Genomic DNA, 18,949 nt, shown 5'->3' with positions numbered 1-18,949 from the left:
TTTACAGAAAGGCCGTGTGGCCTCAGAGCTGCCTCAGCTGAGCAGGAGGGACGTGGTGGTGCTGGAATGTTACCGACAGGCAGCGTGGGGGAAGATGATGCTTGAAGGGTGTGACTGAACAGCTCTGTGATTGTAAATATGGGGTTTGCAGTAAAAAAAGTAATCTCACCCACGCTGAGGTTCTTCCTGTGCCTTCTCGAGCTATTTGTGTGAAAGGAAGGATTCCCAGGAAAAAGAAAAGACGGGGAAATATTTTGTTTGGGGTTTTTCTTATGTAGTTGCAAAGAAACAGCATTATCTGCAAATAACAGGCTTCTTTACCTTCTCATAGCACCATAGAATCATGGAATATTTTGGGTTGGAAGGGACCTGAAAGCTCATCTCATTCCACCCCCTGCCCTGGGCAGGGGCACCTTCCACTAAACCAGGTTACTCCAAGCTCCATCCAACCTGGCCTTGAACACTTCTGGGGATGGGGCAGCCACAGCTTCTCTGGGCAATTCAAATCGCTGATTCTTTCCCAGAGGAGCTGGTTTTATAGCTGTCTCCCTTTGCCCCCAGCTCTTTGGACACTCATTTGTGTTCCTGGGTGAGAGGGCTGCAGCAGGGATAGCAGTCCTGCTGGGATGCATCCGGGAGAGCAGTGCTGCCGGGATGCTGCTGGGAGAGCAGTCCATCCAGGATGCGGCCGAGCTGTGCAGGGAACCGGCTCCCACTAGAGCGCGCTATGACAGCTAAAATGGGGATGGTTTTCTTCTGGCGTCGGGGTGGAACCATCAAAGATGCCTATGCAAGAAAGGGCACTTCTGTTTTTACGCTGGGAATCTGGCGGGGTTCCCCATCGGTTGGCTGCAGTTTCCCTGGATGAGGCTGAAGGGTGCTGCAAAGCCAGCTGTAGCTGCCTGGGAGCACTGAGGTTTGGGCTGAGTCAAGTGCTGGCAAAAACCTTTGAGAAGACCCCAGCCTGTACACAGAGGGCAGAGAGAAGCTTTGTTCTCAAGCCCTGTCTCATCCCACAGTCCCTTTGTTTGCTGCTCTCTGTGGCAGAGGAAGTGGAAATTGTGCATGGACATGGACAGGAGTCCACCTCAAGGTCCCATTAATGGTCTCCCACTGTCATCAGTGCATTTCAAAGCTGCCCCTCACAAACTTGCCCATCGCCACACGAGGATTTTCTGCCTCAACTCCGGCTCTCAGACCCCTGTCTGCCACCCTCGTTTGCTTCATGTTTACTTAATTAGCCAGCTGGAGCATAATTCCTTTCATGATCTACAGTCTAATACATAAAGATGACAGTGACATGAATCTTGGCTCAGGATTCAATTTGCATGTTAATTCATTGTGGTTCCCCAGATAGGTGGAATTTGCTCCGACAGGATCTGGGAGCTCATGAAATGCTCCATGGGCGGGGTGTTCTCCTGTGTCCCAGTGAGGGCCTGGAGCGATAGGTGACACAGTTTTGCTGTCCACCAGGCATCATCTGTTGGGGGATCTACAGCAAAAATCAGAGCAAAAATCATCATTGAGGAGTTTTTATTAGAACACAATGCAAACAGAGTGACAGCTCTGGTGGCTGAGAAGCATCTGGAAATCGGTGAAGCCTGGCAAGAGAACTTGCAACAGATTAAGGAATGCAGGCATTTTGTACAGCAATCCAGCCCCAGTCATCTTTGGGTCACACTTCCTGAAACACTTTTCTAGGGAAGAGACAGGGAGGAAACAGTGACTTCCCTGAGTGGAAGACTAGCCCACATTGGCTCTGAAGGCTTTAGGCACAAACCCCATCCCACCATGAAACTCACCCTTCTAACATCCAGGAGCTGGCTAACAGGGAAGGGGATGCTGTGAGCCTGTATTCATTTCCAGCTCTCTGGGGGACCCAGGAAACCTGTCCCATTGCTAACAGGCTCACAGGAGACCTGACAGCCAGTGCAGGCAGAGCTGCCATTTTCCAGCATGCCTGAGAAAACAGCAGCTTGCCAAAGGGGGCACAGGGAGGCTCTCCTGGAAGGACAGCCATAGGTGGGTGGTTGTGTGTTACACTGGAGGTCTCTGTGATCCGGCCCCCCAGGAGCCGGGATACAGGATAAAAACAGGGCTTGCTGCAAGCCCCTGTGAGCAGAATAGAAATCATGGCTAAACAGGAGGATGGAAAGGGAGACAGGGCTGTGTGAGCAGATGTGGCCAGATCACACAGCAGCCAGGGCCACAGCCAGTGAGGCTTGGAGCAGCCTCTGCCTGGCAGATGAGTTTATCCTCATGGAAGATGAGTTTAGTTGCAGCAAATCAACCATTTTCAGATTTTGCTGATTTTACACAGGCTAATTTTAATAACAGAAGGAAAGAGAGAAACATTTTTTCATAAATCTCTTATTCTTTTCCTTTTTTTACTCCTAAGTAACTGGACTAGATCACTCTATTTTGGCCTTAGAAACATGGATAACATTTTAATGAAAATTTGTGGAGGAAAAAAAAAAGAAAATAAATGTTGTCTCTTTTCTGTGTTCAAAACTCGATGGCTTTGGATTCCCCAGGAGTTTCTTGTGCTTTCTGAAATGCTGTTATCCTGTATGCCCTGCATTCCTAATCAGTTGTGGCTCTTTCTTTCTCTTCTGACCTTCCTTGCTCAGAGTCTCCAGTTGCAACAGAGCAAATTCTGGCTTTTCAGAATCATCTCGCAGAAGCTTTGTGGGTAGGAATGACTAGAAAAGGAAGCGTTGTTTTTTTGTTGGGTTTTTTTTTTACACAGAAAACATTATTAAAACAAACCTTTAATTTTTCACCTCAGTCAAAGCCAAGTTTCTCAGCTTTTCATTAAAAACCAAGTATTTGAAATTGTTCAGAAGGCCATAAAATGAACATTTCCAGATTCTAGAATAAACACTGTCATTTTCCAGGTAGTACTTTTCAGAAAATTAGGATTTAATCAGGTAGCTACTATGCCATTAACCAGGGTCCCCAGGTAAACGCAGTCCAGATTTGGGAAATGCAAGGTTACAGTAACCCTGTGGGAATTCAGGGAGGGGTATTGGCACTTCCCTGCATGAAATGGGGGCAACAGCATGTCTGTATTTGCAGTGCAGTTGAAATCTATTGGTGAAAAGCCCTGGGCAGGACTGAGTTCCATCAATCCTGGGCACAGACTGCCTGTGTTCCTGTGGCACATCCACCTGGAAGAGGCAGGGAGCCTTCAGGATGGGGATGACAAACACCACCCCTCACCAGGTAGAGCTGAGGCAGGTACTAATTACCTGGAGCTGCAGTGGTGCTGCTCATGGCTCCTGCCAGTATTCAAGCTGGGTCTTGACTTGCTTGTTGATTCCTGACCCTTTTGGGGCAGGATCAGCATTGGCTTTGCGTGGTGTACCTTTCCCCACATTAGCTTCTGGCTGTCTCCATACGTTTCAGGCCTGGAAACTGTGTCCCTGTGCCCATCTGTGCTCCGTGGCTCTTGTTCTGGAATCCCTGGAGCTCTCAGTCCTGCTTTAATTGTGTGGAGCTGTTTTTCTGGGCTAAATTAACAGACACGTGGGGGGGGACAATTTTGGCCCTGTAGGAGTTCAGTAGGAAGAACTGAGCCTGGGACTCAGGCCAAGGCAGCAGGGCCAGAGGGAATTTATTGGGACTTCCTGCAAAACACAGCTACACACTTTCAGGAGGGTTCTTCAATTTACCTGACTAATGCTTTCTCTAATGTTTTCTCCAGCCCTGTAATATTATCAATCACATAATTATGACCTCATCCCATTCTCTATTAAGACTTGGGTGACAAATAAGGACAGGGTAACACTTCAGTTTATTTTGCTGTGTTTTATTGACCAGTTGAAAAGGAGCAAAACATGCTGGGGACAGAATTCCCAAAACATAAAATTTTGCTGACAATATGCAATATTTAGCTATTTCTAAAGAGCTGGAAAGTGGGACTCTTTTGTTTTGTTTTGTTTTGTTTTTATTTACACTGTTTTTCACATAAATACACACCTTGTCACGCCTGGAAAAAGTCTCTCTTGGGTCTGTTTGTGTCCATTTAACCCATGTCACAAGCACACATCAGGAGAGAAGACACACATGGGGAGAAGAATGATTTCTCCAAGCAAGAGGCAGCTTAATCCAATGGGTCAGATAAAAATCCTTCAAATAGAACATGGGGAGTTCTTCCTGCATAGATTGACCACTGCAAGGGACCAAAATCCCAGTGTGTTAGGCAGCATCAAATCCCACTGATGCCATTGGCCATGGCAAGGAGCACACTGAGACTCGGAGTGAAGAATACATGTTACTGAACCTTGTGAAGTGTTTTTGACTCCTGGATTAATGTTGGAGACTCAGGCCTAATGTTATAGTTTGGGGAAAGGATGTTAATTCTTCACATCCTGTATTTTTATTCAGTTCTGATGTTTCTTTGCCAAAGTCCTTTACTGGCCCACTGATTGGAATTTTACTGAGTCATCAGCATCATCCCACCTGGAAAAAGGGTGGCTCTTTTCTTCAGAGACATTTTAGGCTAAAGAGATCCTCTTGGGAAGACCCTGAATGCTGAATTTCATGGAGTTCCTTGTCTTCCCAAGAAGCAGGGATAACTGCCAAGGCTGTGGCAAGTCTGGTGTTTGAAGTCTGCTCTCCAGCTCTGTTGCAGACCTCCAGTGTGACAACTGGAGCAAATCCTACCTTAGCACAGCAGAAATAAGGCAGAGCTATAGCAGGGAGTAGATTAAGCCCCAAAGAAGTTTCCACATTATTAACCAAAGCATATGACATTGCTGGCTGGGCCAGGCTTGGCTTAACACAGGGCCAGGTCAGAGGCTGTGCCTGGTCCTGCTGGGTGTGGGTGGTGTGAGCAGGACTAGATTGATTCCTTGCAGTCCTTTCCCACCTTCTGATTTCACCTTTTCCCTGCCATCAGTATTTGTGTTCTCCTCTGCCTAAAGCCTCGTTGCTACCTGCTTTGTAGCTGATCACATAATTTCACTGCAGATCTTGGAATAATTAGTGCTTTGGGTGTTTTTTTCTGAGGACGATGAGACTTTGGTGGTTTGAGGTTTGGTTTCATTGTTTGTTTGTTTGCTTTTTCATTCAGAGAATGAAGCTCTAATTCATTTACTTCAGAAAACTGAAAGCTGTGACTGAAAGTTGCATGAAGGTTGAAAACTAGAAGGCAAACATTGAGAATATATGGAGTGTTTTAATACACCTGTCAATTTTCAAGCTGCTTTCACAGTTCCCAAGCCTAAATTGAAAGTTTTGGGTGTTTAGGGTAGGCAGTACTACACAAATAATATCCACTTCCAGCACTGTGCATTCAGAAGCCTCTTGTTGTTGGCACTGTGAAAACACTGCTATTCCTCCTACAAAGAATATCATGGAATACTATTCATACCACTTTGATGCCCCAGTTTGAGCTGTGTCATGCAATGCACTAATTTCTTTTATTTCCACCTGGCAGCTGAAATCCTGCAGCCCTCCTGAGCTTGCTTTATGGTTTCTCCCTGATTTTCACTCATGCTCACATTAGCACTGTCATCTTTGCAATCCTTGCCTTTCCCCTGTGTTCTCTTCTCTACAACATGACCAAAATGCGTTTGCACAGGATTTTTATGAGCTTCTGCCTTCACTAACGAAGGGCCAATTTCTCTTTGGAAGTTCCCCCCATCAGTTCTGACATTTCCTGCAGTCCTGCCATTGCTAAGCATTAATTTCTACCACTTCCCCCGATTTTCCTGGAAGAAATTCTGATTAGGCAATGAGTGCTGGGCTATCCATCATTTCATGCCAGGCACAAGTCACACGGTGCTTCTCAGCCTGTAAGGCACAGATCGTTCTTAATCAACCCAAGTGTGCCATGGGTAAAAGAGCTAAAGACCTGATTTCCATGGCCATCCCCTTGGGATCCTGTCTGACACTGTGGAAGTGAGGCAGAGCCATTGTAAGTGCCATGTAACAGTGCAGCACAGCTGATTAAACCCCTGCAAAGCTCAGGTGGCTTCACAAAAGCCCTGTCAGTCAGCTTGCCTTTCATTTCAGGTCTTATTTTCATTTATTTACAGCACCGCCCATTATGTGGAGAGTGTTTGCTAAACACTGAAGAATAATGGTGCTGTCCCACCTAGCTGACAGCAGAAGGGCTGACAAAGGGCAGGAGTGCAGTAAAAGTGGTAATTTATGTATGAGTCACGCTTCCCAGCCAGCTGTGCTGATAAAAAATGGCTACTTTTATGGGAAGGCTGGAAAAGAACAACAACAAAATTACCTTTGTGGGGGAAAAAAGAAAAAAACACCACAAAAACCCAAACACCTAAATATTTGGACCAGCAGTTAAAGATGACTTATTGCCACCAGCACAAGGAAGGGAGTCCTGGAGAGGCATTTAGGATTCTCAGATGCAGGCCTGTGCAGGGAAAGGTGTTTCTGGCACAGACACCTGCACCTAAGACAGTCTGGAGACAGCAGCTGAAGGTCTTGCCTATGGCAGAGGAAAACCTGATAAGGAAGCAGGAAAACAGAAGATACTGAGCGTGGGAGATGAGAATTGTTAAGCAGGGCTGGAGTTATGAGCTGAGAGCAGTTGGTGAGGCAAGGCAGGAAGACTTTGGAGACACTTTTTTGGCAAATTGCCAGGTGGTCCCATACCCACCTGATGCACAGAATTCTGCAGGAAGATTTGTGTTTTCATCCAGCAGTGTGACTTGGGGTCTGACTTTGCTCTGCTTAGAGGCAATAACAGACTCCTATTGATTCATGGGAGCCATAGAAATCAGAGGAAACTTGCTGTGGCAACTGGCTAATTCAATAAAAGCATTGATTTTTCAGGCTGGACAATTAAAGAGCATGAATGCTGTGTAGCTGATTTCTGTCTCTGAATTAATGTAACAAATGATCATTGATTCAAGTGAGAGGAAACTGTACCCCAAAGGAAAGGACCTTCCATATTAAAAATCCCCCAGCCTATGTAGGCTGGTCTTTAATGTAGATAGATTTGGCTACCTGTGTTGGTTAGGAGGACTTAGGAGTTAGCTGACTGAGTCCTCCTCACCTCACAGACCAACAGAGGTAAAGACAGGCACACAGGGACAGGGAACACCCTGGAAAGGGGTGCAGGAGCCCATGGGGTTCCAGACAGGTAGTGGGAGCACCACATGGCATCACTTCAGATGGGGACTGTGGTTTTCCCTTGGTTTTGAGACAGAATCACAGAATGCTTTGGGTTGGAAGGGACCTTAAAGCTCATCTTGTTCCACCCTCCTGCCATGGGCAGGGACACCTTCCACTAGCCCAGGTTGCTCCAAGCCCCATCCAACCTTGAACACCTCCAGGGATGGGGCAGCCACAGCTTCTCTGGGCAACCTGTACCAGGGCCCCACCACTCTCACAGGGAAGAATTTTTTCTTAATATCCAATCTAAACCTAATCTCTTTCAGTGTGAAGCCATTCCCCTTCGTTGTGTCATTCCAGGCCCTTGTAAATAGTGTTTCTCCATCCTTCCTGTAGGCTCCTTCAGGTACTGGGAGGCTGCAATTAGGTCACTGCAGAACTTCTCCAGGCTGAACAACCCCAATTCTCTCAGCCTTTCCTTATGGGAGAGGTGCTCCATCCCTCTGATCAACTTGGTGGCCTCCTCTGGACTCGCTCCAATGAGATGATGTTCTTCCTGTGCTGAGGATCCCAGAGCTGGAAGCAGCACTGCAGGTGGGGTCTCACCACATTGGAGCAGACAGCTGCCTCTTCCTCACCGTGGGGAAGGTGCTTTGAGCCCCACATCAAAGCCATAGAAGAGGAACTTCCCAAAGCACTCACTGGAGCTGAGAACAGGCCCTGAGATTTTCAGGGCTGCTGAGTAGTTGCAGACTTTGGTTATATCTTCATGCTTTGGTGCTCTGCCTCAGGAGCCAGTGTTCAATGCAGTATGATGATTCCTTTCATAGGCAGCTGGTTTGCCACTGTCCCTTTGCAAACCCCTTTTGCTCCTGAGATTGGCTTTAACGGGTTGGAGGTGAAGGGGTGAATCTTGAACTCACTGCACCACAGAAGCCCCGGCAGATCAGAGTGGGGGTGTCCCAGCTGCTGACAGAGCAGCCAGCAAGGGTGACCAGCCTTGCAGCAGGGAACACATCCCGGTGTTCCTGGCTCCTGATCTGCAGGCTGGCTTGTGTGTGTGTGCTGCCAGCAGAGGTGGGTGCCACGGGTTTGGGGCTGCTCTAGCACAGAGACTGCTGCTGTGCCTGCTGGGGATGGTCACATGGGGTGCAGGGGCAGGACAGGCTGTGACATTTTAGCAGCTGTGGCTGTTTGCATCAGTGTGAGAGTCAGGGCCCTGACCTGGGGATGTTTCACATCGATCCACGGACTCTGACGTAGAGCAGGCTCACCTGGATAACATCCCATCCCAACACACGCTGACCTGCCAGACACACCACCTCCTGTCATCGCCCCTCTGCTTCTGTGCTTGATGCCTTTTATTTTCCTTTTCTAGTGGCCTGTACCTGCAATAGAGATGTTCTGAGAGTGCCCAGAAGACATAGTGCAGCTCCTGCCCTTCATCACAGGAACAGGACTGAAGAGGTGTGATAAGAGTGTGGAGCATTAATGGAGCGGGATGCTCAGTGCCAGAGGGGAGGAGGGATACTTTGATCAGTCACCAGGATAAAAGCTGAGCTGCTTTACAACACAGCCTGCTGGAAAGTAGTTGTTAGAAAAACGTGTCTATTAAAAGGTCAGGCGTGGTCCTGTGTTCTGGAACTGACACTTGCACAAGCTGGTAAATTATACATAATGAACACCTTATTAGGTTAATTTTGTCTATTTGGGGTCATCATGAACAGCCCATTAGAAAATAACAGGTTTCTCAGTGGCTGCCAAATGCTGGTTTTTACTATTTCTGCAAATAGTACTGAATCTGGAACTTGTTTGAGAGCAGCTTATTGCAGTATTTGATGATCAAATTTGGAGAATTAACTGCATAGGTAAGTACTTAGTGTGCTTCTCTTCACTGACCATGGGAGCATAACTCTTAGAATCAGATTTCTCATGTGCAACAGGCAGAGGGACAACCACAAGTTCAGTTTCACTGCCCCAAACCACTCAAACCTTTTGGTGGCTGTTTAGATGTCCACATCTTTTTTGAGTTTATGGTTTTCAGCATTTCTTTTCAGTTGTGAGAGCTGAAAATGAATCTTGTGCTTCAAGTAAAGAGGGTACTCTCGCTCATACCGCAGATCCCAGCACTGGGAACATCAGGCAGAAAAATGAAATATCTGAGGGGATCAACCTGCAAATGTTCTTTCAGAATACAACCCTTGATTTGCTCCCAGTAAACTGCTGGGGCTCCTGCTGGAAGCGTAGAGTGCCTGCTGAAAAGCTCTGTGAGATGCACCAGACTTGCTTAAAAATTTAGAGACACATTTACATACTTAGAACTTTTTCCCCAGTAATAAGGTAGCTCCACTTTTGTAACTGCTGGGAGCTGTCACGGAAGTTTTTTGTTTCCTAGCAAAAAGTACCAGAGGCAACAGTGGCATGTTCGAGAGAGCTTTGATACAGAATGTTCAAAAGCATGATTTCTGCTTCCTCTCCAAAGCCTGGCTCCCAGAAACTTTCCTTGACCTCTTCCAGATATGAAATAGTCCTGCATGGGCATTGGTGCTCTTCTTCAGAAGATTCTTCCGTGTTCTCCCCACATGCCTCTTGCCAAACAGGCAGATGAAGTGTTACCAGCAATGCTTTCTTCTGTGCCTGGATTTTGATTATTAATAAGGTGGTCGGGATGAATGGAACTATTTCACATCTTGTCAAAGCAGCACAAGCTGGATGCTGCTTTTATGAGACTTGCCAGTGCCCCTCCCTCCTCCAGATCATCTCTTTCATGTGCCTGAGCATTGAGGTGACAGCCTGCTTCATTAGAGGCTGCTACAGCATAGGAAACAGCAAAGAGAAAACTCAGAGACAGAATGAAGAAGAGGGGGGAAAAAAGAGCTGATTGCAGTTTTAAGTTGAATTTCCACGACCTTCTAAGCAGGCATTGCAGGATGAGCACATTAAACTCATGTATTACTCAACAGCCAGGGCTATTTAGCAATAAAGACCTCTGACACTGGAAGAGACTCAAACCAGATCTTTGCGGGCGGCAATAAAACATGAGGAGTGTTGTGCAGAAGATCCCTGGGTCACCCAGCTTGCTAAGGCAAGAGGCTGGAGCCTAACTTGTGCAATCACTGCAAGAGATATTGTGCTGTGATACACTCACTGTCACAGAGAACTGCCTGGGAGATTAGAAAAGAAAAAATTTAAATGTAGTCCTACAAATGCAGTTCTGTAGCCACAGTAAATTAAAGTGTGCACACACACACACACAGAGAACATGAAGGCTTTTTGAAACTTGACCCAGGCTGCACTGGGAGTTGGGTTTAGAGCTGTTGATTGTTGTCTGTGGAAAAAAATAACTGCAAGTGATGCTGGTTGTTCCTCCTCGGAGCTCAGGGCAGGGGGTTGGAAGTAGATGATCTCTAAGGTCCTTTCCAGTCCAGGTCATTCCATGATTCTATGATTTTATGAAAATGAGAAAAAAATGTCTCAAAGGCAATGTGTGCTACAGAGACTTGTTTGAAGTGCCCAGCTTCCAGTCCAGGAAACAGGCAGTATGGGGTTTTCACATTTTCTCCTGTAAAAATGACATGTTTGACTCCACAGCTTTCAGATATTTGAATAATGAAATAGTTTTAACCCATGTTTCTATTCAGGTTTGACTGCTGCAGAGCTTTGCATTGCACCCACAGCGTGCCAAGGGCCTTCCTGCCATCCAGGAGAGGCCTCTGGCTCCCACAGGCTGGTGCCCCAATCCTGCAGGGATGCTGTCACAGGCTTTCCTTCCTGTTTGTGGGTAGCTATTCCACTTGGCAGTTGTTTATGGAGTTAATTATGTGTATAAATGATTGTACAAGTGGGGCTTAGGGTTATGTAAGGGCTATAAATATTAAGATGGTTTCTTCTGGGGATTTTGCAGGCAGGTTTGGGTTTGCCCTGCTCATGCTCCAAGGAAAACTTGAGCTGTGGAAATGTGTCCCTGGTTACCTGACACACCATGCCCCTCACCATGGCTGCATCAGCATTATTCCTGCTGCTGAAACTACCTGTGCTCTCACACCAGAGTGTGTGTGTGTGTGTATGTGAATTATTCCACCTTCTTACATGCACATGAGGTTTTTTCCAAAATCTACCTCCCTTCCCAAACCCATTGTTTAACAGATGCTAGATAAGGATGTTTTAAATTTCCCATGAAATTTAAGATAACTTCACAGTCACAAAACATCCATTTGGAACACTTGTAGGAGATTGTATCCAAGTGGCATTAATATACAGGACTGGGCGAGTCTCTGTAAATACCCGTGGCTTAGAAACCCTGTGTTTTACATTAATGGAGCCCCAAGGCTCTTGCCTGCCTCAAAATGATGAACTCTTGGGCAACCTTTGTGCCCAAAGCGATCTGAAAATAGTCCTGGAGCAGAGAATTGCTGGCAGTATTTTATTCCATTGCTAGCCTAACCTTTTCCCAAATCAACCTATGCCTAACTCACTTCATGCATATGCAGGAGATAAACTGTTGGTTCTACAATAGCTGGAGTAAAGTCAAGCCACCGTTTAGGTACCATGGAGTCCCCAGTATTGCTCTTCTTGGGATGAGAGGAGAAATTTTCCTGATGGGAGACAATCGATCTGCTGCTTGCTGATTTCTGCTATTACATGATATGTTATTTGTGCACTCCAGGTTTCTTCATACAAGTCAAACAGCCTGCACTGGTGAGAAGGTTAATGCCTTGCTGTGTCATCTGACTGACACTGGATGTTATCTCCACATTTATCCTCTGGTTTAACTTCTAGGCAGAAGCTACAACCCAGATAAACACACAGTCCCATTTGCCCTCAGTAGTCCTTCCTGCTGTCTTTGAGTTATCAGGATGGCACAAACTGAGGCTTGTTCACCCATTTCTAGTGAGATACATGTGTATATATATATATATATATATATATCATAGTCTGTCTTGAAACTAGTTTTGGAAAACAAGGCATCATCCTTCCAAGGGATTACATGGATTAGTGTCTACAGAGTGTACTCTTCCATGGCATTTTTTCCTCAAGCAGACATCTGATGCTACTTCTGTTTTCTTGGATGAAAATGAATGTTGCTTCCAGTGCATCATCAAATGCCTCATTATTAAATAATTAGGGAAGGGTTTTTATAAACATTTTGACTGTAAAGAGTCTCAATTACAATTCTTTCTACTACCTTCTGGCAGTGAAGAGGAAGACACTGATGAGTCCTCCTTTGATGTCTGTTGAAACAAGCTGAGAAAAAGGGCAAACCTTTGGACTCTAAATAATGATACTATCCATAAATAATAAAGCTCTTCAGGGGCCTTTGTAGACAGACTGTAACTTCCTGCCCAAAGGTATTAATCTTCATGCACAGGCACAGTGTCTGTCCTGTGCTCCTCTCCTACCACTGCTCCAGCTGTGTTTCACAGCTATAAATGTCTCACAGAATATATTTCTGATGTGGCAGCTGTAATGGCATCCAAAAGGACACACACCCAAGGGTCTGGGGAGTATTTTATAATTTAAAAGTTTTTCCAGACAGAAATTTTCTTTGGGCAAGGGAAAAAAACCCCAAGAAGTATCAAACAAAGTCACTTGTTGGAGATTTCCAGACATCCAGACTGAAGGTGAGGAGAATTCTGGCCAGTTGTGCAACTTGGTAGCTGCAAAACCCAGCAAGACATTTGGGATGTCTTGGACTTCAGACCAAGGAGCCCAGAATAAAGTCACCAAACAGCCTTGCTAACAGCCAGGGGGCTCTGCCAGGCCTGCCAGAATCCAGAGGTCCTGGCTCTAGAAAACTTGCTGTTCAGCTTTACAGTGCACATGTAATAGGACCAGTACAGGCAGGACCTGTCTGGCCTGCTGGGGAGGTCCTGCATGGTGGATCACTATATGCCCACCAAGCACGGTTTGGTTTGGCTGTGATTGACTATCTGTGGCTACCCAGAAGGTGCTGGACTTGCTCTGCAAGTGCAACCCAACAGTACTTGTGATTAATTCCCCTCTTTCTCTGTTTCATACTCAAGACAACTTCCATGTGATGCCAAAGTCACAATATCAACTCTAGACTTCATATTGCTGTAATTTCTGTTTGAGAAATGAAAGGATAAGTCCAGCAGTGACAACTCTCTGAGATGTAAATCTAGAGTGGGGTCTGCTCTTTTGGTCACCCAGGAATGGGCATCTCCCAGCTGAAGAGCTCAGTGTGTATCAGACACCTCCCAGGATAAGGGCACACTCTGGAAGCACCACTGAGGGCATGCAGGTGGCAGGAGCTGTGTAATTGCACACTCGATGTGTGCAGTGAGGCCCAGGTGGATGCAGCACATCTTACACCTCCTCCCAGGGAACCCTTCCCCAGCACGTGTCCCATGCCTGCTCCCCAGCTCTCCAAGGATCACCCTGTGTGCCTTGTGCTCAGGCTCACACAGGTTTTGAAATACAGCCCATAAATTCAGGGCAAGCCTTATCATGAGCCTTTCTCCTGGGCACTGCACTGCCTCAGCTTGGTGAATCCGCTCAGAGGCCTTCCTGAAGGAGCAGGCTGGTTTCTCCTGGGAATAGTGCCTAGTGCTGGTCACTGGGGAAAGGAGGAGTGAGCACTCTCTCCCCGGCTCACTGCTGAGCCATCCTCCCTCACCCATCCAATAAAGATTGCCCATCTCCATTGTGTGAGTCAGAGAATCAAACCCTCTTTTGCAGCATCTGCCTTTTATCAACGTCCTGAAGAGGGAAAAGAGTCCTTTAACCTTTCCTTTGCTATAAATGAAGGAGCTTTCAGAATTACTCTGTAGGCAAGCAAGCCCTTCTCTGCTCCTGTCTGTGCTCCTCCACCACTGTAGTGCTTGTAGGAGATTATTACAACACCTATTTTTCTCTACAGCAAGCAGGTTCCCAGCTCTAGGAGGCTGACAGGCCTTGTGCAACTTGTCATTACTCATCAGCACTCCCTATGCTCATTTAGATCTCAGGGTGTGGTTTTAATTAGCTGATTCTGTAATAACACCCAGGTGACTTGGTGATGGATAGTCACCCTAGAAACCTATTAAATAGGAGTATAGTGGCTCCACATCCTTAGCCTGTGCTCTCAGATTGCTGTTTGCTTCTAGAAGTGAGGTCTGTGGGTTTGCTTCTCCACCCTTCCCCATAGCATCCAAACCTGTTAGTGGGTGAATCCCACAGAAATGATTGGACCTGTAGATATTTCATTGAAATGCGCAGCCAGGTTGAAGAGAAAGAATATGATAAGTGCCCGGATTGAGAACCCTGTGCTTGTTTAGGTAACAGAAAATCCATGTGGGAAGGAGCATGTATGAATGCACCCCAGCTATGGGGGGTAAAACACTGCTCCCAACTCAGTTACTAAATATGAGCAAACTAGATCACAAGTAGGTGTTTTATTATCCCATGATAATATTAGTTTATGTTTTTTTCCTGTTGCTACTTCTGAGTTCTTTTATCGCAACAACTTAGAGATGTTTTCTGTTTTGTTAGGCTTCTGTGGGCCTCAGTGTGTGTCAGCCAAGTCTGTGGTCTTTGCTGAAGCTGCTGGGGCTTTGAAATGCTCTGCTCTCGAGGTATGTGCTTGGCCAAGGGCCAAGGAGCTAAACCAAGCTTTTCTTGGTTGTCTTTATAACACTGAGCAGGTTTTTGGTCTAGTTGGTTGTCTTTTGAGTAGATTAATACAGTCAAGTGGAACCCTCTGTAGAAGCGGAACTTTGCTTTACCTGTGGTGCAAATTTTATAAGGAAGAAGCAAGATGAGTGTTCTTTTTCAGTACTGATGATCACTGCTCTGTTCATACTGGCGTCATGTTCTGTGGTGTCTTTCAGGGTATACCTTCTCGCTGTTATTTCCTTCTACTTTTTCAAGTCACCCTGCTATGAAGGCAAGCTTGCATTGATTATGAAACACAGGAAAAAATCTTTACTAAATTCACATAACTGTGGATTTATCTTCCTATCATGTGCAACTGTAGTAAATTTTTAAGTTAATACAATTTTAATCTTTCAGTAGATATGTGTTTCCATTGCATACAGAACAGCCCACTCGTGATACAGCTCTTGTCAGGAGTGCATCCTGCCTTTTCTTTTTCCTTATCCTCACAGTCTGTCCTTGGGTCTCTGAATTTGGAAACGGGTTTCTTGGAAGTTTTTTGGGCAGTTTTGCTGACAGGTTGATTTAGAAAGCACAGTTGTCCCCAGCCTTGGAAATACCCATTGTTCTTCCCAAAGTCAAATTGATTTTTCACAATGACCTTGCTTTGACCTTGTTATCAGTCTTGCCATAAGTAGTGTGATCCCTAATTAGTCCATCTGTCAGCTCTCCAGGTTCACTGGTGGGACATCAGCATTGCCATGCGGATTGGAAACCAGCTGAGTGCACAAAGAATGATAAATGAGAAATGTCAGGATTTGCACCCTTGGAGCTGTCTCATCTCTTGTTACAAGCCTTGGCATTAGACCTGGACTTAACATTGTTAATAATCTCAAGGAAGGGTTAAAAGCCCTATTAATGAAACTTCTGTTATATGATCTGCTTGCTCTTACACAGCCAGGCTCTTGAGCAAAGCCTGTATGGACACGAGGACATGGACAAGGGAATGGCCACTTGCCAGCCTTAGGATTCAGTGGGTTTGTGTAGATTGAAAGTTGGGCCCTGGCCCCAAGAATAAGGCTTTTGAGAAAGGGTTTTAATTATGGAGGCACTACACTGTCTGAGCACAACAGACCCCAAATCAGTGGCTTCAATTAACTGAAGAACTCTGTGTTGCTGTGCTTATTTGATGAGCAAGACGGTGGAATAGAGGGAGTGTGTGGCTCTACTAGTGAAGTTCTGCTGTAGCAGGGGGAGGCTAACCTGGGCTTGTTGGTGGCTGCCCAGGTTGGGGTCTGTCAGTAGGAGCTGCCTTTCACTGCCCATGTTGTGCCCACAACTCCTTTCTGACTAACTTGTAATCCTGATTCAGTGCTGTGTGTGGATAGTATCACAGGAGTTTGTAATCAATGGAAAAGGGGGATTGTGAAGCCTGCAAACAACCTGTGGCAAGGTAGGTGTGTGTTGGAGCCTCTCAAATAAAACCCTCACTGCTGGGTGTGGTGGGAAATGACTCATGGACCTGGAGGTTTGCTGGGATCAGATGTAGCTGAAGGTGACCTTGGGAGCAAGAGAGGAGGGCTGGCTGGTAACAGAGGCACTGTGGCTTTAGAACCAAAAGTTGCATTTCCTTGCCCTTCCCTAAATCTGCTTCTGCAGAAGGTTTTTGACATCTGAGAATTCTGTCCCAAGTGTTTCAGCCTGTGGTGCCTCTAAATTCATTTGCAAGAAGCTCAGACATTTCAGTTTTGGTGCTTTACTGCTCTAATATTAGAGTATCCCAAAACTCCACTTGGTCTGGGGGCTTGTTCCTGGAAACAAGGCTGCTCTGTAGAAATAAAGGAGTTAATATCCAAGGGCTTTGAGCCAAAAATCAGTTCTCCTTGAACTCTTCAGAGTGGGCCCTGTGTGACAAAATCCTTGTATTCATGGCAGTAATGGATCACTGAAGGGAAAACTGCTTCCAGGAGGGGCTGTTGAGCAAATGCATTTTAAAGGGTGGGGGGTGGAATCACCAATAAATTGTGGAAATGTGTTTGGTGGCAGAGTGGTACTGTGGTGATGCCACAACACCAGCAGTTTCTGTAGTGACTAAAAATATTGCTGCCCATTTTAGTTTTTCTGAGGGCTCTGCTTTTTTTTTTCTTTTAAATGCTGAGTGAGCATCTCTCCCAAAACGGTGTCTTGTTCAGGTGCCTGAAATTAGGCACCCAGGAGATGCGTAGGAATTTACATTTCCGGGCTCCTGCCATGCCTTCGGATGGAATTAGGAGTAAACCAGAGAGTATGTGCTGGGGAACTCAGCTGCGAGGGCATATGATGTTAGAATGATGGAATTGTTAGTGTTGGACAAGGCCTGTAAGATCATCAAGTCCAATGTGAACCCAGCACCACCTTGTTCACCACAGAACTATGTCTTCAAGTACCACATCCACGTGTTTTTGAGCACTCCCAGGGGTAATGACTCCACCACTTCCCTAGGCAGCCTGTTCCAATGCTTGACAACCTTTCTTGTGAAAGGTTTCTCTGATTTCTACACATTCTAGTTGTGGAACATCCTAAAGTTGGGCTTGGTTTGATGGCCTGTCCTTTTATGGGGCTATGCCATGAAAATGAGTTGTACCCATTGTGTGAAGGCTTTTCTTGCAGAGTTCTGTTAGAAATGGTGACAACTGGTATTCTGTAGGGCCTTCTTTGCATGTGACGCTGGCAAAGTGCCACCTAACAGGCTGTGTAAGTGTGCACTTACCTTTGAGCAGGTAGGTCTGCTTTGCCATGGTCTGAGTGTCCTGCAATTTGCAGAGAGCAGTGTGGGGCTGCAGGCTGCTTGCTCAGCAGTCCTTGGCCTGGCTTGGATTGTGAATAAGGGATCACAGCTAAAGCCTACGCATAGGCATCTCTGCAATCCCTAAGGAGAGTGTGTCAAACATTTGGTCAATACTGGCTTACACAAGCCATGAGGAAAGCCCATCTTGCACAGTCTGGACTTGCTCCTGAACTCTGTTCAGTAACTAAAGACGCTGCAAGCTCTGCAAGGGGAAAGTACCCAGTTCAGAGTCCTGCCTCTTGATGAGTCACTGTGTTACCCCATCGCTCCCTTGTGCATCTCCCTCGGTTCGTTCTGCCCTGCCTGTGTTTCTCTGGCCTGGCAGTTCATCTGGCTGAGCATCTCTGCTCATTCCTGGTGTGATCTCTCCTCCCCCAGGCCCCTGGGGGCACCCAGCCACCTTTTGCCTGCCTGCCTTGGAAGCCTCTGCTGAGGGTTAGTTGTAGCATTGAGTTACTGCAAGATTAGTGTTGTGGTTTGGGTTTTTTTACTGGTAGCCAGCTGAAGAGGTTTTTTCGTTCTTGTCTGGCACTTCAAGGGGGTAAATATTTTGCCCTCTCATGTTTGCTCCAGCTCCCCTTGTGTTTCAAAGCTAAGCCAGGAGCATTAATGAGCAGACAGTTGTTGGCATTTTATGGTGCTGTTGGCTTTGTGCTGTGTGGACCTGCTGTTTTGGCCAAGCAACTAGTGAAATATTAACTGTAAAGGCTGGCCATTTCTTCTCATCCTCTCAGTGTGTTAGGGCTGGAGAGAGCCCCTCACACCCCTGGCTGACCCTGTGCTGCAGCTCCTTCACAGCAGTGTTCTCTGTTCCTGCATCCCTCCCTTGCTGCTGCCTGTGGCACTCACAGCTGCCAGCCCTGACATGTCAGGACCCCTAGGGACGTGTCCTGCAAGCAGATCATTCACTCAGAGGGACATTATCCTCTTCTCTTACCAGTTTTGTCTTGCATCACTTCCCTAAGTTTTCATTTCTCATAGAGGTAACTGGCATACTTGGGAAGCACGAGTGCATTCCTTGTAACTGAAGTAAAAACTCTCCTTGAAAGAGCATCCCAAGGAAAGGCCTCAGAGGTTGTGAGTTCTTGGTTCATGGTGAGATTCTTTCTGCCCTGGAAGCTGCAGCCCCTGCATGGTGTTGTGAGCTGTAGTCACTGCTGCAGCACAGGGGATGGATCATGGCTCTAGGGACCTGCATTACATGAAATCACAGCTCAGAGCTCCCCTGAGAGTTTCCCCTGCTTCGTGGCCACAGAAACGGATGCTGCTCTTCTTCTCAGTGATCTGAACCACCAGTTTGCCCTTCAGCCCAGAAGAGCCCTAGTTCTCTAACCAGAGGAATAAACCAACTGAGGACTTTTTAGGAGAATGAGGAATTTGGCCTTTCCTTCCTCTCCTCCTCTGGCTATATGTACATTGGCACACTGGGACATCTATCTG

At 46.4% G+C, this 18,949-nt stretch overlaps 1 long non-coding RNA gene across 1 annotated transcript in view; it reads left to right on the top strand.

Annotated features, from left to right (window-relative positions):
* LOC108503978 overlaps positions 1-8,786 on the top strand; it is a 14,585-nt gene extending 5,799 nt beyond the window's left edge. Inside the window, exon 3 of the long non-coding RNA XR_001876952.1 lies at positions 8,468-8,786. This is a non-coding gene — a long non-coding RNA (uncharacterized LOC108503978). The remainder of the gene's footprint in view (positions 1-8,467) is intronic.
* The last annotated feature ends 10,163 nt before the right edge of the window (positions 8,787-18,949 follow it).

This window comes from Lepidothrix coronata, unplaced genomic scaffold (assembly GCF_001604755.1).
Source record: "Lepidothrix coronata isolate B3197 unplaced genomic scaffold, Lepidothrix_coronata-1.0 Scaffold149, whole genome shotgun sequence".
Taxonomy (NCBI): Eukaryota; Metazoa; Chordata; class Aves; order Passeriformes; family Pipridae; genus Lepidothrix; species Lepidothrix coronata.
This window is presented reverse-complemented; position numbering and strand designations above follow the sequence as displayed.